Source organism: Giraffa tippelskirchi, chromosome 11, assembly GCF_054371585.1.
Source record: "Giraffa tippelskirchi isolate mGirTip1 chromosome 11, T2T-mGirTip1v1.2.pri, whole genome shotgun sequence".
NCBI classification, from domain to species: Eukaryota; Metazoa; Chordata; class Mammalia; order Artiodactyla; family Giraffidae; genus Giraffa; species Giraffa tippelskirchi.
Window position 1 is genome coordinate 114587925 of NC_137285.1, and position 19125 is coordinate 114607049.

A 19125-nucleotide genomic window follows, 5' to 3' on the forward strand; every position below is an offset into this window, starting at 1 on the left:
CTATGTTACAACACTGGCCATAAGCCAGAAGACCTTATTTAGCATCCAGAAAAATTGGCTGGGATAGAAAAACCAAGGTGAACAATGGAGGGGAAACCAAATCTCAGATGGGAGAAGGTAGAGATGGGTGGGTAGGGTACATGAGAAAAATGACAGAGGCAGGCCCGCATTCACCCCGAGCCTGACCTCTGAAAACCTAATGAGTCCTGGGATCCCAGGGGAAGGTTATTGACCAAACTTCCCCAGAAAGCACTTATTTAAGGAGAAGAACTTTGAGCAACTGGCACAGAGCCTGAGGTGCTCTGAGAAGCTGCCCGTTGCTCTTTGCTGCAGAGGGAGAGGAAAAAGATTCCTGGTACATCCAACATAGAAATACGCCTGTGCTCTAAGGGGTTCCAATTCCAGACACACTAGCCCAGGCTGCTGAGAGACCTGCAGTGGGACTCATGGGGTTTAGGGAGCGATGTTTATGGAATTTCTTATAATTCCTTTCAAACAGACTTCCTGGGCCAGATGGGTGGCTCACTGCCTACTTCTCCAATTCCGGGCTCCCAAGAGGATGGCTGCAGATCTGTTTTAAGCACAAAGCATCCTCAATCCAGAGACTCTGAGCAGAGTACACCCCAGCAACATCCAGCAGCGTGTGCCGATAGAGAGGAGCATGACTCACAGGGGAACCAGTGGGATCCTGAACCTCCTGACATGTCTGGAAGGATGCTTGTGAGCAAAGCGGGCCGACAAATGTCTTTCATCTTCTCCTGTAGCATCTTAGAGCATGTTCCTTGGATCATCCTGAGGCAGCTCTAGAAGGCCCAGAGGTACCAGGAGGCTGGTGGTAAAAGTGAGGAACTCTGGATTCAGATTCTGACCTGAGGAAAACCTATTGTCTAAAAAGCAAACAGGGAAGAAGCATCTCACATCCTTGATGACAGGTTCTCCCTGGCGTGAGTCTCCAGCTGAGGGAGGGGAGACTTTGAATCTCTGAATTATTTTGTTGGAAACTATGTGAGGCATTATGAGCCACAAGAACGTGGTAAAACTGCTTGACTCTGCATCTCTTGGAAGGGGGAGGGCAATGCCTACTGAGTAGAACAGAAGAGACAAGAAAAGATAAGCAAAAACTGACCTTATGACTATATGACTATAACTTTTGAGACCCACATATCCACATGCTAGTTTAACTTCACGCATTTTTTTTTTTATTTGTAAACTAGAACATTCGATTGGGCAAGGGGCACAGAGAATGTGACTGACAGAAAGAGGGTGGGCTCTGAGTTAGATACAGCTGAATTTATCCTTGAGTCTGACACCCTGGAACCCTGAGACTTTGGGCGAGTTACTTCCTGTCTCATGATGTCACTTAATTATTTGCTAATGGGAACCAAAAAATACTCTGACAATCTTTAAATGTTTTCTTAAATTAGAAGATAATTGCTTTACAATGTTGTATTGGTTTCTGCTGTAAAACAACGTGAATCAGCCATAAGTATATATAGATATTTATATCCCCTTCCTTTTGAGCCTCCCTTCCAGCCCACCCCCATCCCACTCCTCTAGGTTGTCACACAGCACCAGGCTGGGCTTCCTCTGTTATATAGCAGCTTCCCATTAGCTATCTGTTGTACACATGATAGTGTATAGACGTCGATGCTACTCTCTCAATTCGTCCCACCTTCTCCTTGTGTCCACAAGTCTGTTCTTTACATCTGTGTCTCTATTCCTACCCTGCAAATAGGTTCATCAGTACCATCTTTCTAGATTCCATATATATGCATTAATATACAATATTTGTTTTTCTCTTTCTGACTTACTTCCTCTGTGTAACAGGCTCTAGGTTCATCCACCTCACTACAACTGACTCACATTCATTCCTTTTTATGACTGAGTAATAATCCATCGTATGTATGCACCACAACTTCTTTATCCATTCCTCTGTTAATGGATATCTAGATTGCTTCTATATCTGGCTATTGTAAATAGTGTTGCAATGAACATTGAGATACATGTGTCTTTTTGAATTATGAATACCCTGAATCTTGACATGAATGTTATATATTTTCAAAATTTGTAGCACATTAGGTGTACTTAAGTAAATGCTAGCTAATAATAACAGCAATAAAAATAACAATAACCCAAAGGTGTCAGATGGTAAGCTCAAGGGTAGACTCTTTGCCTTGTTCATTTCTATACTCCCAGCACCTTACAAACTGCTTGGCACATAGTAGGCAACCTCTAAATGTCTATTGCATTAAAGTGAGCTGCTTTGTTGGGTGCCACTTCTTTATAAAGCATTGTTCTGGATACACTTGGGGTCACAAAAGTGAGTGAAAGGCTGGGTAAAATCCAACAGACAAGGATTCAAGTCTCTGAGTTCTTCTCAATGTCATTTGTTTCACTTAAAGCTAGAGAAAATAGCATCTAGCAGGATCAGAGATAGTTACTTAGCTCCACCCAAAGCTTTCTCCCCTTTTTCCTTGCTAGCAGAATCCTGATTGTATTCAGGGCTCCATGCTTCCTCTCCATGACTCAGGGAGGCATAATAAATATTCAGTTTCAGGGCAGTCATCCTGGTGATTTCATTCCCTTAGGTTGTGATTGTTTTAAGGGTGGCCATGAGGCTCAGTCCTGGCCAAGGAGACAGTGAGACATCACTAATGGATACCAGGAAAGGTGTCTTTGCCTTAAAAAAAGGTGAAGAAGACACAAAGGGGGAAAATTCCTGTCCCTTGTCTACTGGCTGTTATTGAGGCTGTCTGTGAGGCCTGTTATGGAGGCAGCCGTCTCAGGCCCATGTAGAGAAGCACTGACCCCTGAGGATGGCGGCACTGAACTCCAGAAAGAATCCAAGTCCTTGATGACATCACAGAGTCACTGAATTAACCAGTTGAGAACTCTTGTTATGTAGATGAAGTTTCCTTTTGGTTTAGGCGGATCAAGTCAGATCTTATGCACTCTCTAGGTGAAGGCAACCTCAATGATACAATCTTTCGCGGGTTTGTTAATGTTGGTTCTCCTTCCTTCCCCTTCCCAGAAACAGGACGTCCATCCGCCAGGAACACTGTGGGAGGGGTTCCTGCCTTGTGTGGGAAATGAGGCAGGTCCTTTCAAACTCCGAATTCTCTGCTCCTGTGCTCTTCAGACAGGAACTCTGAAAAGCTATTGGATAGAGTCCCTTAGGGAAACAAGAGGCAGTGTGGGGCACTGGAAAGAGTGCAGGATTTGGAGGAAGAAATCCTGACCTTGATCATGGCCAGCCCTGCAGTTCTGGCTGAATCACATAAGCTTGCTGAAGCTCAGTTTTCTTACCTGCAAAATGGGGATAAAATGAGCCCCCTACCTCAGGATAAGGATTAAGTGAGAAAATGTCAAAATGTTTTACAATGTGAATGCCCCTTTATAGATGATCTTAAAAAAGGCTCAAAGAGCAGAGAAGAAAGGCTTTCATTTTCATTACTAGAAATATATAGAAAAATAGAGAGGTGAAATACATGGATCTTTGTTGGGAAACAAAAAATTGGGGGAAAGTGGTGGTCTTCCCTAGGAAGGATTTCATGTCCTCTTCCCAACCAGCTTCCCCAAATAATATGACTCTTTCTAAGCGGTTTAAAGAGCAGAGCAGCTGAAAGCATAGGGGAAAAAAGAAGTCCCTTGGACAGTGGCCTGCGGCCCTGCTACCATGAACTATTAATAGCCTGTAAACTCTTGGAGCAGAGCCCCAGCCTCTCCCACCCGGGGACGGCCGAGGGGTCAGAGCACTGCCTGTTATGGTCTCATAATACTGGTGATCCCGGGAATTCTCCCAGTTAGGGAACTTTTTTCCTGCTGGGCTGGGCCTGGCTGGACTTCCTCCTGCTGAGCTCCCAGCCTGAGTTGCTAGTCAAGTTCACGTTCAGCAAGCAATAACGGACCTCTTTCCAGGTGCTCCGGCCACACACGAGCTGCCTTGACACACATGATCTCATTGCACCCCCCCAACGAAGAGCAAAGCTGTTCTCCAGTAACAGAACTCAATTCTGAGGGTGGTCATGTCCTGTTCAAGGTCATTCCGTTCACAAAGGAAATTCGGTTCTAGAACCCACTTGCCTGTCTCTAAACCAGTGCTCTAACATTTATATCACTGCAGAGTCTGGAGACTTCCAGGCCTCCAACAGGACCATCCACATCCTCTGACCATGCCAGTAAGAAGTGTAAGGAGCAAGAGAACTGCAGGGCCGAAGCCACCTGGCACCCAGACTCTGTGGGCCCGGGGAGCTGACATACCCTTCGGCAGGGCCCTGGTGGCCAGGCTGTGAGCCCACGGAGCAGGCAGGGCCTCTCTTTCCCTCTCCTTGCATATCATAACTGATCTTTTCACTTCTGTGCTTAGAGAAACTTAGAGACCCTCTGGTTCCCAAACACAGGACAAAGACAGTCCCTTAGCTTGACATTCAAGGTTTTTCACAACCCAACCCCCCAACCCCTGTCCTTCTTTCAACCTTATCACTGCTCTCTGCCTTCTGTTCCCAAGCAGACCTGTTTACAAGTCCCAGGAAAGCCATTTCATGGGCAACGGTGTGTCTTTTGCCTTTCTGAACCCCAAGAGCCCATGCTAGCATCTGGAGGAGCTGTGATGTTCTGGGACTGCAGGAAAAGCTGTCTCCCTTTTAAACTGGGTCCAGATTGCTGGGGATCCTGGGTCTGGGATGCTTGGCCTTTTTTCCTTTAGGATGTGCTGGGGCCTGGGGTCTTGGTGCTTTCTGGAGTTTTGGGTACAGTCTGCTTCCAGAAGTCCTTTTCCAATGTGTCTGGCACAAATACTCGACTATGAGTGTTGTTTTTTGGGGTCTGGATGGCAGTACTTCCTACAGGGGAATGAAAGCATGAATATCCCCTGAGTGCTATTGAGGGGCCAGGAATTGTGCTGGGAGCTGGTGCCCCAGGAATCATGTCCAGTCAGGAGCCAGTCTACTGAAGATATAGTTTTCCCCTCAAACACTGGGAAGTGGAGAGCTTCTTTGATTGGCCTATTCTGAGAACTAGGATCACTAAGCTTGTACATAGAGTCTACCGAGCTTGTGTTCCCTCACCACAAGGACCTGGAGCTCTGGTGAGTATAACAAAAGGGTTTGCTGGGAATGACTGATCCTACACTCTGCAGTGAAAACCTGACCCACTTTGTACAGCATTCTAGTGCACCATGGGTGGAGGGAGGTCTGAGAATTACAGGGTGAGTTGTCTCTGCCCTGACTCAGGCAGGAGTGCCCTCCTTCCAGTTTCTGTATTTCCCACCTGGGAACTCACTGCCAAGTTTTACTGGGTGCCCCTTCCTTGGACCTGCAGGGAATTACCAGCATCTGCAGTGGTTCAGTTGGCTGTGAGCAGTCATGGGGAATTAGTGACCATCGAGGTTACTTCTGTCTGCTTGGTCTGCCCTACCACCCAAATCCCCAAATGACTTCTCACCTGTGACCTTGGTTGCTCAGAGTTCAGGGGCCTGGATGTCTTTGTTCTCCACCCCAATCAGCACTAGCTCCCTCCTGCCCTGGAGCAGAGAAGAGCTAGCCCTTGCTCTGCCTTTGATGGGGGAGGCATTTCTCTGCTGGGCACAGGCGCCTCGGGGGAACCAGTGAACTCGGGGCTCTGCCACTTGATCTCGCCATGTCCTCCGGTGCGTACTTTCCCACGTTCCATGCGTACTTTCCCACGTTCCATGCGCTCTTTCGGTGTCCTCATGGAAACTCTGTGAAGTGGAGATTACCATCACTCCTGTTTTGCAGATGAGAAGAGATTCAAAGAGAAGCCGCCACTAGTGGCTGAGTGGGAACTGCATCCAGGACTCTGGCTCTGCATCCAGGGCTGCTTCCTCAGTACCCGATTCACATCCTTCATTCAACCAGTCAGAAGCTGACCCTGCAGCACAGGCCCAAGGGTTTATCCTACCTGCTTTTCCCAACCACCAGGGCACCTGGAAGTGCGGGATGCCCTTTGAAGAAGCACGTGTTCACAAGACTTGATGAGCCAGCTGCTGGGGGACCTGGGGCTTTGGCTGGGACGTGCTTTGGACCACGTCCTGTCCTGAGGCTGAGTCATCTCTGGACATTCACACTGGGTCACTCTATGGTCTCATGTTACCAGTCTTACAGCATTTTTTTTTCCAGACCTTCCTCAGCACACCTTTAGGGTGGAATAGTTTCATAGGTAACATATTTCCTGAGACAAGCTGAGCTCACTTGCTTTTTCACTTTTCATCACTTCACATTGTCTGTGCCATTTTCTCCTGTGTCCCATGTCCCTAAGAAGGGAAAGTAAACTGCTCCTATTTAATGAGAACCCACTGTATGCCAGGCACGGACACATCATCTCCCTGAATTTACTCATAGTAAGGCTGTGAGAGTTTATTCCCATGTTTACAATTCAGGATAGTATCTTTTCCTTTAGTATTGTTCCTTACCTGAACAGTGACGAAAATGGAATTTGAACCTGGGCCTTGTAACTACTCCTTTTATATATACCCACTGTCTCCTGAGGAAGTTGGAGCCCACTGTGGTGGCCACATAAATTCAAACTCTGCTGGGTCTGCACAAGGGCTCTGTGAGCTTCCACAGGCTTTGATCTCTTGTGCCAGGCACTCTGCTCAGCCCTTCCTTCTAGTGGTTTTATTTGCTGAGAATCCTAGGCTCTGAGAGCTGAGAGGGACTTCAGAAGTACCCTGGTCCCCCTCCTGCTCGATCCTCAGAGGCTCCTTGGAGGTTAGCAGGACAGATATTTTCTCCTCCTTAGAGGAGAAATGTTTTCAGAGGGGGTGTGCTGGGTCATCTTTGTTTGCTCCTCCAGGCCTGCTTCCAAACTAGGTCCACGCCTCTCTGTGCCCCAGGAGGTTGCAACAGCTGGGCTCTCCTGGGGGCCGGCAGGGGACTCGAGGACCAGAGGAGAAAGAGGAGGTGTTTACCCCCCTGCTCCTCCCTGCCCAGCCTCAGTTTGGTAGTAGTGAGTAGATTCTTCCACCAAAAGCCTCAGCTTCCATTTGGCGGTCCTTTCTTGTAGCTATAGATCCTGTTGGGTCTCTGTAGGGCCCCTGCTCCCCACCCTGGTGTGGTACCAGGTCCCCAGTGGTGCTTGCTTCCAGTGCTTCAGCATCCCAAATTGCTCCGTTAGCCCCACCCCCAGCTTTGAAACTGTGACATTCTCCCTCCTTCTGAGTGGCCCTTGCATTTCCTGCAAGGACTCCTGCAAGTCAGTGCCTGACTGAGACAGAGGTGCCATGACTTGCCCAAGGTCTCTAGGCATCTCAGGAGTGGAGCTAGCTCTTGAACCCGGGTCCCAGGACTCCTTGCCTGATGACTCATCGCATGTGCTATCTGGGCTGGCCCTGCTCTGCAGCCCCAACGCTTCTGTGCAAGGCTGAACACCTTTATATCCCATCTCTCCTATGGATTCCTGTGGTACATCCCTGCCTACCCTGGGTCACTTTGGAGGAACTGATTACTCTTGGCTCTTCTGGGTCCAGACCCCATGCCCTGACTGGCCCCACCTTCTCCAGGGCTTTCATCGCTGACCCAGGTGCAGTTCAGTCCTTCAGCCTAGTAGTCAGAGCCCAGCCCTTGGGGTCTTTTCTGGCCCTGGGCTCAGCCCTGAACTCCAGGGATTTCCCCAAAGCTTCCAGTCTGTCGAGCTCCTGGTCACTAGCTAGGTAGGTGGCCAGATTCTCCTCCCTCTGCCTGATGTTGGATATTGGAATCACGTCTGCCCATGGGGCCATCTATTCCACCCCATCTAAACCTTGTGTGAGCTTCAGCAGCCATACCAGTGTCGCCTCCTCGGACTCCCTCCATCATCAGCTCCAACACCCTCCATTGGTGCCAAGAGCTCTGCCCCTTTGAGGAGACCATAACCAGTAGCCAGATTTGGAGGCCCAAATACTGACATCCTTACCCTTCACCCCTGGGGAAGGGAGCCAAGGCTGGGCTCATGATCGGTAATACTTACTTTGGAAAATAAGCAAGATAGGAAAGGAAACTGGGGCAGAAATGCAGGTGTGTTGGGAAATGGCGAGAAGCCACCGCTCAGCTCTGCAGTCTCTTAGGCTCATCAGTGTGAGTAAGATAACCTCACTGGGGCACTGAGGGCCCTCTGTGGGCTCAGGACCTGAAGGAGGCTGACCTTGCAGGCAGGAGCCTCATGGCCTGAGGTGCACAGGGTTGGGGTGTGTGTATACAAGAGGGGCAGTGCAGGGGGACCCACAGGACTGGTGGGCCTGCCCCCAGGTGTTCTGCCCATTTCGCATTCTCGCCTATGCAGAGGTAGGTCCTCCCTTCTCTCTCCTGGCAGGTGTAACAGGGGGCTTTCATCCTCCCCATCTGCCACTGAACATCGTCCTGGACTTGCAGCCTGCTGCCTCCTCCATGAGCCATGTCTCCAGTCACAACGATTCTGACTCAGCCTAGTTTATAGAACACGAGTGACACATTTCTGTCACCTCTGGGGACCTCCCTGAGGAGCGGCATGGGATTTGGTTTAAATCCTGACTCTACAAGTTCTGGCATTCCTGGGCTGGAAGACCAACCTCACAGGACCACCCTGAGGAGTAAGGGGGAACTTGATCTGCAGAAGGAGGGACTCGACACATGGGCCACATTTGGGTCAGGACCCCTGTGAGGCCTGGAGCTCAGCCTCACCCACAGAGGGCCTCCCCAGGCCACCTTCACCCAGAGGCAGCAGGAGACAGAACCCATGTGGGTCTCATAGGCATCATAAACAACCTGTTCTCACCCAAGAGCTAGCAGCACTGTGGCTAGTACCCAGAGTCTAGGCTGCGGAGTTGTGCAGATCTGGCTTGGAATTTGGCGCCACCATCTCTAAGCTGCAGACAGCTCATTTATAACATCTGTGAAAAATGAAGCTGATGACAAGTCCCTTAATGGGGTGCTGTGAAGATTAGGGGAAATGCTTATATACAGAGCACATATTCAAGTGTATGGTCAGGCCACTCAAGATGGCTGTCCTCTTGCTCTTTGGACATTCCGCTGCTTGACCCACACCTGCTTCACCTCCATCCTACTGACATGAACGTGCTTGTTCCCTGCCCCTTAGGCTGTAACAGCTCCACCTGCTAGCTTATTAAAGGAAAACATTTGTCCTCATGATGTTCTTTACCCTGAGGGGTTGTGAGGGGCGTGCTCCTGCCACGGGTTTCCCTGGTAGCTGATGTGCCAACCTGATGTCAGTTCCCCTGTAAATGGTAGCCTCCTTCTCCGGATGGCAAAGACCTCTGCTGTGTCCTCCCCACCGCACTTGGTGGGGTGATGCTCCGGGACCTTGCTTCAGACGTGTAAGGTCTCCCTAGCCATTAAAACACTGATGTCTCTGTCACTGTCTCTGGACTGCTTAGTTGTCTTGAGGCTGAACAACTACAAGGTTTGCAGGCCTGTGGGGTGCAGCCCAACATCAGACATGTCAGCAATTTTAATATCATCCCATAATGGGGTCAGAGAGTCTGGGGCCAGCTTTACCACCAGTCCACTCTGGCCTCGGGCAGGCTGTTTCCATGGTGGAGCGGTGGGGCTGAATGAGAGTATTTCACAGTGCTCTCACCACCCAGACCTCATGACTCTTCCTCCCCTTTCTAGGCTCTGCAGATCAGCTTTCTGGGAAGCCCACTCTAAGATGCGGGACTGCCAGTGCCAGGCAGACAGGGAGTCGGGAACAAGATACACCTGCTGGGAGCACAGATCACAGGGCCAGCACCTGTGAGGGAGCAGGAGTGGGCGGGAGGAAAGCTCAAAAGTGAGGCGGCTGCAGCTCTCACCAGGAGTGCCGAAGCTGGGCTGGCTACATGGAGACGACCTGGACAGGAACAAGGTACAGGCCTCTGTGTCACTGTGGACCAGTGCTTGGGTCCCCAGGGGAGGGCGTGTAGACTTGAACCACCCACCTCCTTGGCTGAGGTCGATGGCAGCTTGGGAGGCAGCTGTGGGGGGAAGGGAGAGGAGGTGGGGACATGAGAGCCTGGGTCTTAAGGGGGTTCTGGGTGGGTGCCAGAGGATCCACAGCAAAGCACTTCCCACCCCCAGACGTTTCTAGAGGAGAGTTGATCTGCTGGCTTATCCCTCTCGGGTCTGTCCTGGCCTTCCCCAACAGAGGCGAGTCAGTGTCTGTCTGTGAACACTTGCCCTCTGCCTGAGGCTGCCAGAAATTCTGAAGGCAAAAGCCGAAGAATTTGAAGCATTTATGACTTAGCAGGATTGTTCCCAAACTGCCGGCTTCTTGATATAGCGCCTTCTGGATTTCACTGAGGTTGCTTCTCAGCTCTGAGAACCTGGCCAAGGACTCCCCGGGTCTCACTTTTCTGGCTGCAGGGTCTGCGGGCCTCTGCAAGGTTGGCTGGGTAATGTGTGGTTGTTTGCAATCCTTGGCTGCCTGCCCAAAGGTAAAAAGCACGGAAGCTGGTTCTAGCCACTTCTAGAGGGTCATCTTGGCCATAACACTTAACGCCCCCTGGGTTTGTTGGCTCATCTCTCATGTGGCTTGGTGTTACCCTCAGAACTTGGGATAGTGGCTTATTTCAGAAGAGAACAATTGGGGAACAGGACACTTTCTTCTAGAAGATGTTTCCTTCTCTCAAGCTTGGTTGGTAGTTACTCTCTTACGGATTCTGCCTCCTGCCCCTACTCCCAGTTGCAGCTCATTGGCTCAGGAGTGGGCATCTGACCTAAATCAGGATAGTGATTAGCATGCAGGCACCTACTGGAGCCTTGTGTTGGTTTCCTAGTGGTAAACTCTGTACAGCATTGCATTGGCAAATACCTCTCCTTTCCTCCTTTGCTCCCACTCCATGGCAGACATCACTGGTCAGCCTAGGGAGGAAGAGTGCGGGCTTGATTAGTCATGTCTGCCATAGGAATGTGAGAAACAGTGAGCAGGCTGCTACTGGCTAACCCTGGTCTTGTGCTTGTAGGAACGAGAGCAATAAGAACTTCATACCTACCATGGCATTCCCAGCTCTACAGAATGTCCATAGTCACACTCATTCAGTTCTCTCGACAAGTGCTGGGTTATACAATGATTCTGCTTGGTCTGGGATGGTTACTATTGTAGTTGGAACACAGCTTCAGGAGGGAGGCCTGAAGAGGGTGAGGTGGGAAGGTGACACCTTCTGAGTCAGGCAAACAGAACCAAGCCCAATACTTTGTGTGACAAGCCCCGCCTCCCTTACACCTTTCTACAGAAAAAGAGCCTCAGAGAGGTAAAGTGACTCACCTGATGACACATAGCTAGCAAATGCCAGGGCTTGAACCCAGGTCTTTTGCTCTAAATAGAAGTTTTCAGGGGTTCTAGCTGTACCTAATAGTTGTACCCTCTTTCCTGGGTTTGTCGTGGGTCTTTGTAAGTTGACTTCCTGTGTCATTGGGAAATCTAAAAGAAGGAGAAGATGGCTGCTGTGTATGGCTTGCTATCTTTCTCTTGGAAATCCATTCTGAACTGTGATCTCATAGTTATTGTAAATATGCATTGATGCGGCACCTTAAACTTTTTGAAATGCATTTATTTGGAGGCCAGTGTGAGTAATCCTGGGTCGTGGGGGGAGGAAGCAGAGACTTTCGGTGGAGCCATTCACACTTGAATGCAGGCCTGCCAGTGGAGCCATGCTCTGAGCAGGGAGGCTGGGCAGGGCCTGGACTCGGAGCCAGGCCGGCTGTCATCACATGTCTTTAGTTTGCCACCGCTGGGTCCTGGGTCCACTGATATGCCCAGCCACAGACCCAGGAGTCAACTCCCTGACTGGGGAGTTTGGGAAGGAAGACTGGAGAGGGAAGGGGTAGGGTTCAAGGCAGACAGCAGCTCAACAGCCCTGGAAAGGTTGGGTTATTCAGGACCCAGTGTCTGGCTAGAGCACCTGGGGACTTTGATGGCAGCTCTCTTGTCCTGGCTCTCTCATCCCCCTCACAGGCTTAAGCTTCTGTCTTTTAAAACTTTTATTTAGTTAGTTATTTTTGGCTGCAGTGGGTCTTCATTGCTGTGTGTGGGCTTCCTCTAGTTGCCACAAGCAGCAACTACTCTGTTTCAGTGAGTGGGCTTCTCATTGTGGTGGCTTCTCTTGTTGCAGAGCACAGGTTCTAGGCATAGTGGTTGCAGCACGCAGGCTCAGTAGTTGTAGTACACGGGCTTAGGTGTTCAGTGACATGTGGAATCTTACCAGACCAAGGATCGAACCCATGTCCCCTGCATTGGCAAGTGTATTCTTAATCACTGAGCCACTAGGAAAGTCCTTAAGTTCCTGTCTTGACCCCTCCCTACATTGCCATTCCCCAGTGGAGCTCAGAAGGCTTGGTGATCTCAAGCCTTGTTTACTACCAGGGCTCAGCCCTACCTGCTGGAGTCCTTCTCCCTATATACCTGCCTGGACTGTGGAACCTGTGTGAGTCACACCTGTAGTACCTCACCAGGTCTGGCTGCTTGCCCTGGCCCCAGCCATTGTCAACAGCCTCAGCCTGCCCAGACCCAGGCCCTTCCCTCCCTCCAGCCACATGCCTTGTGCTCAACCTGTCTCCTGCTTTCTGCCCAAATTTGCACAGCCCCTCAAGTTGCCACTACAGAGCAATGACAGGCCATGTCTTTAGAAAGGAAGTGAGACTCCTTCAGACGTTTATGCCTGCACCCCTTCTCAGAGCATCCCAGTAACCAAGTGTTTGGCAGAAAAGACACAGAACATACAATCAAAATAACACTTTTGGAGTTTTGTTAAACCTCTCCTCACCCTAGGCTTCCCTGGTGCCTCAGATGGTAGAAAATCTGCCTGCAATGCAGGAGACCCAGGTTCAATCCCTGGGTTGAGAAGATCCCTTGGAGAAGGAAATGGCAACCCACTCCAGTATTCTTGCCTGGAGAATCCCATGGACAGAGGAGCCTGGGGGCTACAGTCCATGGGGTTGCAAAAGAATTGGACATGACTGAGTGACTAACACTTTCACTTTCTTCACCCAATTATAAAGTTTCTTACAGTCAGTTAAGGAAAGCCCCACCATTTCCCCTTTGCCAATCAAATGATGAAATGCCAATAAAATGAAGTCAAGAAGAAATATAGCATTTAAGATGTTAAAACAAACACTGATCCACAGTTAAAGTCAAGCCCCACATTGCTCTTTTTTAAAGATTTTTATCTATCTTTGGCTGCACTGAGTCTTCACTGCCGCAAGTGGGCTTTCTCTAGTTGCAGTGAGAAGGGGCTACTTGTTGTCGTGGTGCGTAGGCTTCTCATTGCGCTGGCTTCTCTTGTGGAGCACAGGCTCTAGGCGTGCAGCTTCAGTAGTTGCAGTGTGTGGGCTCAGTAATTGTGACACGTGGGCTTAGTTGCTTCGCAGCATGTGGAATCTTCCAGACCAGGGATTGAAACTGTGTCCCCTGCATTGCCAGGAAGATTCTTATCCACTGCACCACCAGAGAAGTCCCTGACCCGTTTCCAGCTCGTGTGACCTGGTGTGGCCAGGAGTATAAGAATATGGAGGCAGCAGGGAATTGTGGAAAGAATTTCAGAGTGGAGATTTCAGAGTCAGAGCTGGGTTTGAGTCCCAGCTGGTGAACCTCTGTGGACACTGTTTTCTCTTATGTAAAATAGGGATAACAATAGTTCCTACCTGAGAGTTTGCTGAGATGTCTGCAGGAGACAACCCTATGTTTGGTACATGGTCAGAGTCCAGCAAGAGTTTATTTAAGATCTTTGCTTTACAGCTGCAACTCATCACTGATTCATGGCCTCCTGAGCAGAAAGGGTCTGGAAGCTTAGCTTTCGCAAGAGGTAGCATCTGTCCCTGGCAACACCCTTGGCTATAGCAAAGCACAAGTTACATGTGATGCAACCAAAGGGGGGGTCTGGTCCCAGAGACAGAGGGAGTAGCAGGGTCCTAGCAGGCATAGCAGGTGGAGGGGGACAAGACTGAGCAGAAGCATGGAAGATGCAGCCCAGGTCCACCTGGGGTCTGGAGTGTATACACAGGGGGACGAGGCATGTCTATTTTGTTCTCTGCGGTGTTCTGTGCCTAGAACGGTGTCTGGAGGCATAGGTAATATCTAAATATTTATTGAATGAGTAAAGAATAAATTGATGAATGAACAACATTATCAGTCAGGGCCTGGTAGTTGCAGGAATTCCATTTAAAAACAAGGCAAGGGAGAACAGCTGCTGGCAGGAAACAAAGGTTCTCCGGCAACAGATGGGTCTGTCTGGATGTAAAGAGTTAGCGATTGGTCAGGTGGCATAACGTAGAAGGCAATGGCAACCCACTCCAGTACTCTTGCCTGGAAAATCCCATGGACGGAGGAGCCTGGTAGGCTGCAGTCCATGGGGTCGCTAAGAGTCGGACACGACTGAGCGACTTCACTTTCACTTTTCACTTTCATGCATTGGAGAAGGAAATGGCAACCCACTCCAGTGTTCTTGCCTGGAGAATCCCAGGGATGGGGGAGCCCGGTGGGCTGCTGTCTATGGGGTCGCACATAGTCAGACACTACTGAAGCGACTTAGCAGCAGGTGGCATAGAACCAGGTTCTGGGGACATTGAGTGGGCAAAGGGATTTTGGTCTATGGACAGTGGAAGCCACTAATGTTTTTAGAGTTCACTAGGTGAGAACCTGAGCTTTGGAGCCAGGCTGCCCGGGCTCAAAGCCCAGCTCTCTCGCTGACGAGGCATATGACCTGTGTCAAGTCACTAAATCTCTCTGTGTCTTCATTTTTCTTTCTGTAAAATAAGGGTGATGATAGTACCTACCTCATAGGGTTGTTGAGAGGATTAAATGAGAAGATTTGTATAAAGTACACACTATAAGTTCTCAAGAAGCACCTCTGTTAATTTTGTTTGACAAAGTGTAAGATTATCTGAGCTGTGTTTCAAGAAATTTAAGCAGGGAACATGCACAAGATGGAATAGCCCAAAGGGAAATTATTTCAGAGGCCATTACAGTGTCCAGGTGTGAGAAGACGAGGTCCAAGTCAGGGAAATCATTGAGTGCAGGAAGAGGAGGGGAGTCAATGGAAAACAGGTGGTTCATGAAGAGATAATTAACGAACTGATTGGCTAAAGCAGTGTGGGGAGCAGAAAATTCAGAGCACGTGCATCTGAGAACAAGGATTCTTGGGAAGAAGAAACCACTTCTGGAAAAGACAAGGGATGTCTAAAGGAGAAGGAGGTGTAGGGAGGATAAAAATTCAGTTTGGGGTGTGCCAAGTTAGACGTGGGCCACCCCATTCAAAAGGAGATGTTATAAAGCTGGAAATGCCCAACTGGCTGGGTGAGACGTTGGGGCTGGGGGAGAGCAGGTGCAGGTGGCGGCCACAGAGACATAAGGAGAGAATTGTGGAGGTGCCTCCAGGGGGCAGTCACAATCGGGGCTGGGGCAAGGAAGACGGAACCTGGGAGCAGACAGAGCCGCAGCCAGAGTGTGAGAGGGAAGCAGAAGAACACAGTGCCTCTGAAACCTCGGCAGCTGAGTTCCTGGAAAGAAGTGATGGACGGCAAGGTCAGATGCTCCACAGCCAGGGAAGTAAGGGCTGGGTTAGCCTGATAGTGGAGTGATGACCACTAAGAGCAGTTTCAGCTTCTTGAAAACTAGTGGTAGGTTTTAGGAATTCATAAAAGAAAGGAAGGAAATGGGATCAGTATGGATCTGTAGACTCCAGGGAACATCTTAAGGAAAAGAATGGGGGGAAAATGGAATTTCAGGGAGGAGTGACACAAACACAAGTATTTTTCATCCTAGAAATAGGCAGGGTTCGGAGTAAAAGTCAAGATACTGGAGGAGGAGGGAGGCTTGAGTTTGTAGGAGGATGAGGGAGCTGGTCTTGGATGAGGCAGGTGAAGGTAGGGGCAGCCTGGGAATTGAGGTGGGAAGAAGTGAGAGGCAGCGAGAAGTTGATATGGAAAGAACATGACACAAACAGCTTAGATTTCTTAGTGAAGGAAGGGATAAAGACTTAAAGGGGGAGGAAGTGGGAGAGTGGCCTGGGGAAAAGGTAGGAATAGGTGTTTGGGGAGATGAAGATAATTCACATGAGATGAGAGGAGATTTGCAGAAGCCAGGGATCACCCAGTGGCAACTGAAGATGCCCCCAAGAGTGATCAGTTCACTCTGATTTTTTTGCAGCAGTTCTGTGCTGGGAATTAAGACTAGCAATGCCTCTCAACGGAGCTGAACAAAGGGTGATTTGGAGTGGAGAGAGAGCTTTGTGCAATGACAGAGTCAAAACGTCTTACAGTTAAAACGTCAGGCTGGACTTTGGGCTCCTTGCTGGCTAGTTGGAATTTGTGGAATGAAGTGATTTCCCAACAAAAAGCAAGACTTTAGAAAAATGTTCCTAAGTCTCCATTTGGCTTTCAGGTGAGTTGTGTGGATTTTTTTAAGCACCAAATCTGTATGGAAGATGAAATGGCTGATCCTGGGGGCAAATGCCATGAAGGATTACATGGCAGCTGGGGCTGGGGTATTTTATGGGAGAAGCTAACTAGGGACCCTCAAAGGTATCTGCCCTGCCTCATCACTGAATTATCTCAAATGAGCTGCATTTGTCACCCCCATTAGGATGGAAGACTCCATTTGGACAGGGATCCTGTACTTTCTGATCCCATTCTCTGCATAGAATGGGGCTGACCCCAGAACAGGCATTTCACAAATATCCTCTAACTTGATCGCATTCTGATCATGTGCAGTTTGGGGACTTGTTTCAGGGTATTTGGTGTTTTGTTCATGAGTACTAGGGCACGCCTATGCTGCCATGGGTGGAACACCTCATGTAGCCTTTGGAATCATCATGAAAAGAAGAAAGAAAGCTCTGTATCTTAATGGAAAATTGCACCGGTGGTGTGCAGATCAGAAAGTCATTTAATCCATGAATGAAGACCCATGGATGGGTAAATTTAATAAACTAAAACAATCTGGTAGATCCTCTGCTGAGAGTGGTTGCTGGTAAGCTTGGTCATGAGTCTGGAATATATGCAATTCCCATGCAGGATAGTAGGATGTTATGGAGTTAGCTGGAGAACCAACGATGCAGGAAGCGTGGGCTCAGGTACTGAACAGAGGATACAATCAGTGCCCCTCCCTGCAATGTGTACTCATCACCTAGAGACTCACAGCATGGAGGAGATGCAGCATATGTGGCCTGAGTAACTAGCTTAGCACATGCTCACTGGTGACTGTCTTATTATCTATTATTTCAAGCCAAATGTCTCCTGTTCCATGAGAGTATATTCTCCAGTATCGTGGCAAATAAGGAGTGATTGAATGTCCTCTGAAGCTTGAGTGAAGAAGAGCCTTCCAGGAGCTGCTTTTCAGAAACACTAGCAAATGTTTGCCACGGGCAACACTGTGTTTCTAAAGGGCAGGTGGTGAGGCCATTGTCAGGGTTTCCAGGAAGACACATAAGAGCTTGAGCATCGTGCAGTCCTAATCCTAGCTCCCAGACTGAGCAAATGTGTAGCAGATTAAATATTTATCTATTGTCCTGTCCACCTCAATAAAACAGGGCACTCTTTAAAGTGGTTGCCTTAATAAGGTTTGTGTGTCTTGGAATGCCACCCCAGGGCAAACAAATGACATCTGAAAATGTGAAAACATGAAAATCAATAACAAGAAATGAAAAGTTCATTTCACTGATAAAACATCATTTATCTTAATCATTGGGGCTTCTCAGAAATTCCTAAGTGCCCTTTTAAATGCCAGCATCAAGGCTAGTGCCCACAGTGTGCAGAGGGGAGTCGAGGTAAGAATCCTGATTGCTTGGGCCAGGGAGCCTGGTAAGGAGAAGTATGCTGTGGGGCATGAGCCCACTGGACTAGTTTCTAACCAAGGAGCTCCTAAGTGGGGGTGTCTTCTCATATTTCTGGTATTTCACTTCCAGTGAAAATAAAATACTACTTTCCTATGAAATATATTTCACAAGACCCTAACTGTGCAGCATAAGTGACCCACTTTTGGTAGGCCTTATGTAATGATAATGATTCATGCTGATTAATAAGAATTGGGAAAATGAAATTATTACTCCACTTCCAGGAACCCTATACCTTGCCCTGCTCCCAGGCTGGAGAACACTGTTCCCACTCCCCACATTGAACCCAAATAGGGATGAGATAGTACAAGTCCTCTGGTAGGGAGGTTGGAGGCACTGGTCCCCAGCGAACAGCTTTCTGGCTGGTAGTCTCTCCTTTCCTTTGCTTTACATGTGCAGCCTCATCCAGCCTTCTGGTTTCCTTGTGTGTGTGTTCAGTCATGTCCGACTATTTGCAGCCCCATGGACTGTATACCCCGCTAGGCTCTCCTGTCCATGGAATTTTTCAGGCAAGAATACTAGAAATCCTGCTCCAGTGGATCTTCCTGATCCAGGGATCGAAACCACATCTCTTGGGTCTTCTGCATTGGCAGGTGGTTTCTTTACCACTCCACCACCTGGAAAAGCCCCCTTTGGTTCTTTAGCTCTTCTCATAAGACACAAATGTAGAGAGGATGGGGATGGCCTGAGAGCTCCTTCTATCCCCACAGGAGGTAGAGTATTAGGAGCGCCCAGCAGGCCTTGCCTTTGGATAGCACACCCAGGCTTCCTGGGCAGGCTTGAGACCAGATTAGCATGGGGCGGGGCAGAAGCTGGAGCTCCTCTCCTGGGCCCTTTGCTCTCCAGCCACAACCCTGGTAAGGAGATGGGAAGGGCAGTCCATATTGCTGACATAGGTTTCTCCAGAGTTTTCCCACACAGTGGCCAGCACGCTTTTTAAAAACCATCCATTGCTTCCCATTTTTCCTGCAATAGAAATCTGTAATCCTCTTATCTGACATCTCTTCTCCCCTCTCACTCTGTACTCTAGCCATCCTGACTTCCTACCAGTTTGTTTAGGGAACTGAGTCTTCTCCTAACTGGGATCCTGTTCTTAATAGTTCTTTACTTGAATAACTCAGTGATTCAGGTGTCACTTTATTTTTATTTATTTATTAGAATGTCTTTTTTAAAAAAATATTTTTTATTTGGCTGAGTTGGATCTTCGTTGCATCATGTGGGATCTTTTGTTGCGGTGCACGGACTCTAGTTGTGGCATGTGGGCTCAGTAGTTATGGCACACAGGCTTAGTTGCTCCTTGGCATGTGGGATCTTTGTTCCCCGGCCAGGGA

The 19125-nt window shown here is 49.0% G+C and overlaps 3 long non-coding RNA genes across 4 annotated transcripts in view; 2 read left to right on the top strand and 1 right to left on the bottom strand.

The window, feature by feature from the left end:
* The window catches only part of LOC145526742 (uncharacterized), a 127367-nt gene extending 125230 nt beyond the window's left edge, over nucleotides 1-2137 (top strand). The window contains exon 3 of the long non-coding RNA XR_014069139.1: nucleotides 500-2137. This is a non-coding gene — a long non-coding RNA (uncharacterized LOC145526742). The remainder of the gene's footprint in view (nucleotides 1-499) is intronic.
* Nucleotides 2138-2262: 125 nt separating this feature from the next.
* Nucleotides 2263-3999, bottom strand: LOC145526745 (uncharacterized). Its single transcript, XR_014069142.1, has 2 exons — nucleotides 3909-3999; nucleotides 2263-3306 (listed from the first exon to the last, which is right to left on the bottom strand). It is a non-coding gene; the product is annotated as an uncharacterized LOC145526745 (long non-coding RNA).
* LOC145526743 (uncharacterized) overlaps nucleotides 2907-19125 on the top strand; it is a 68260-nt gene continuing 52041 nt past the window's right edge. Inside the window, exons 1-4 of one of the 2 annotated variants that reach the window (XR_014069140.1) lie at nucleotides 2907-2959; nucleotides 4124-5086; nucleotides 9606-9837; nucleotides 16114-16347. This is a non-coding gene — a long non-coding RNA (uncharacterized LOC145526743). Of the gene's footprint in view, nucleotides 2960-4123; nucleotides 5087-9605; nucleotides 15490-16113; nucleotides 16348-17187; nucleotides 17519-19125 lie in introns of those variants that run through there. The other variant, XR_014069141.1, reaches the window with a different exon arrangement.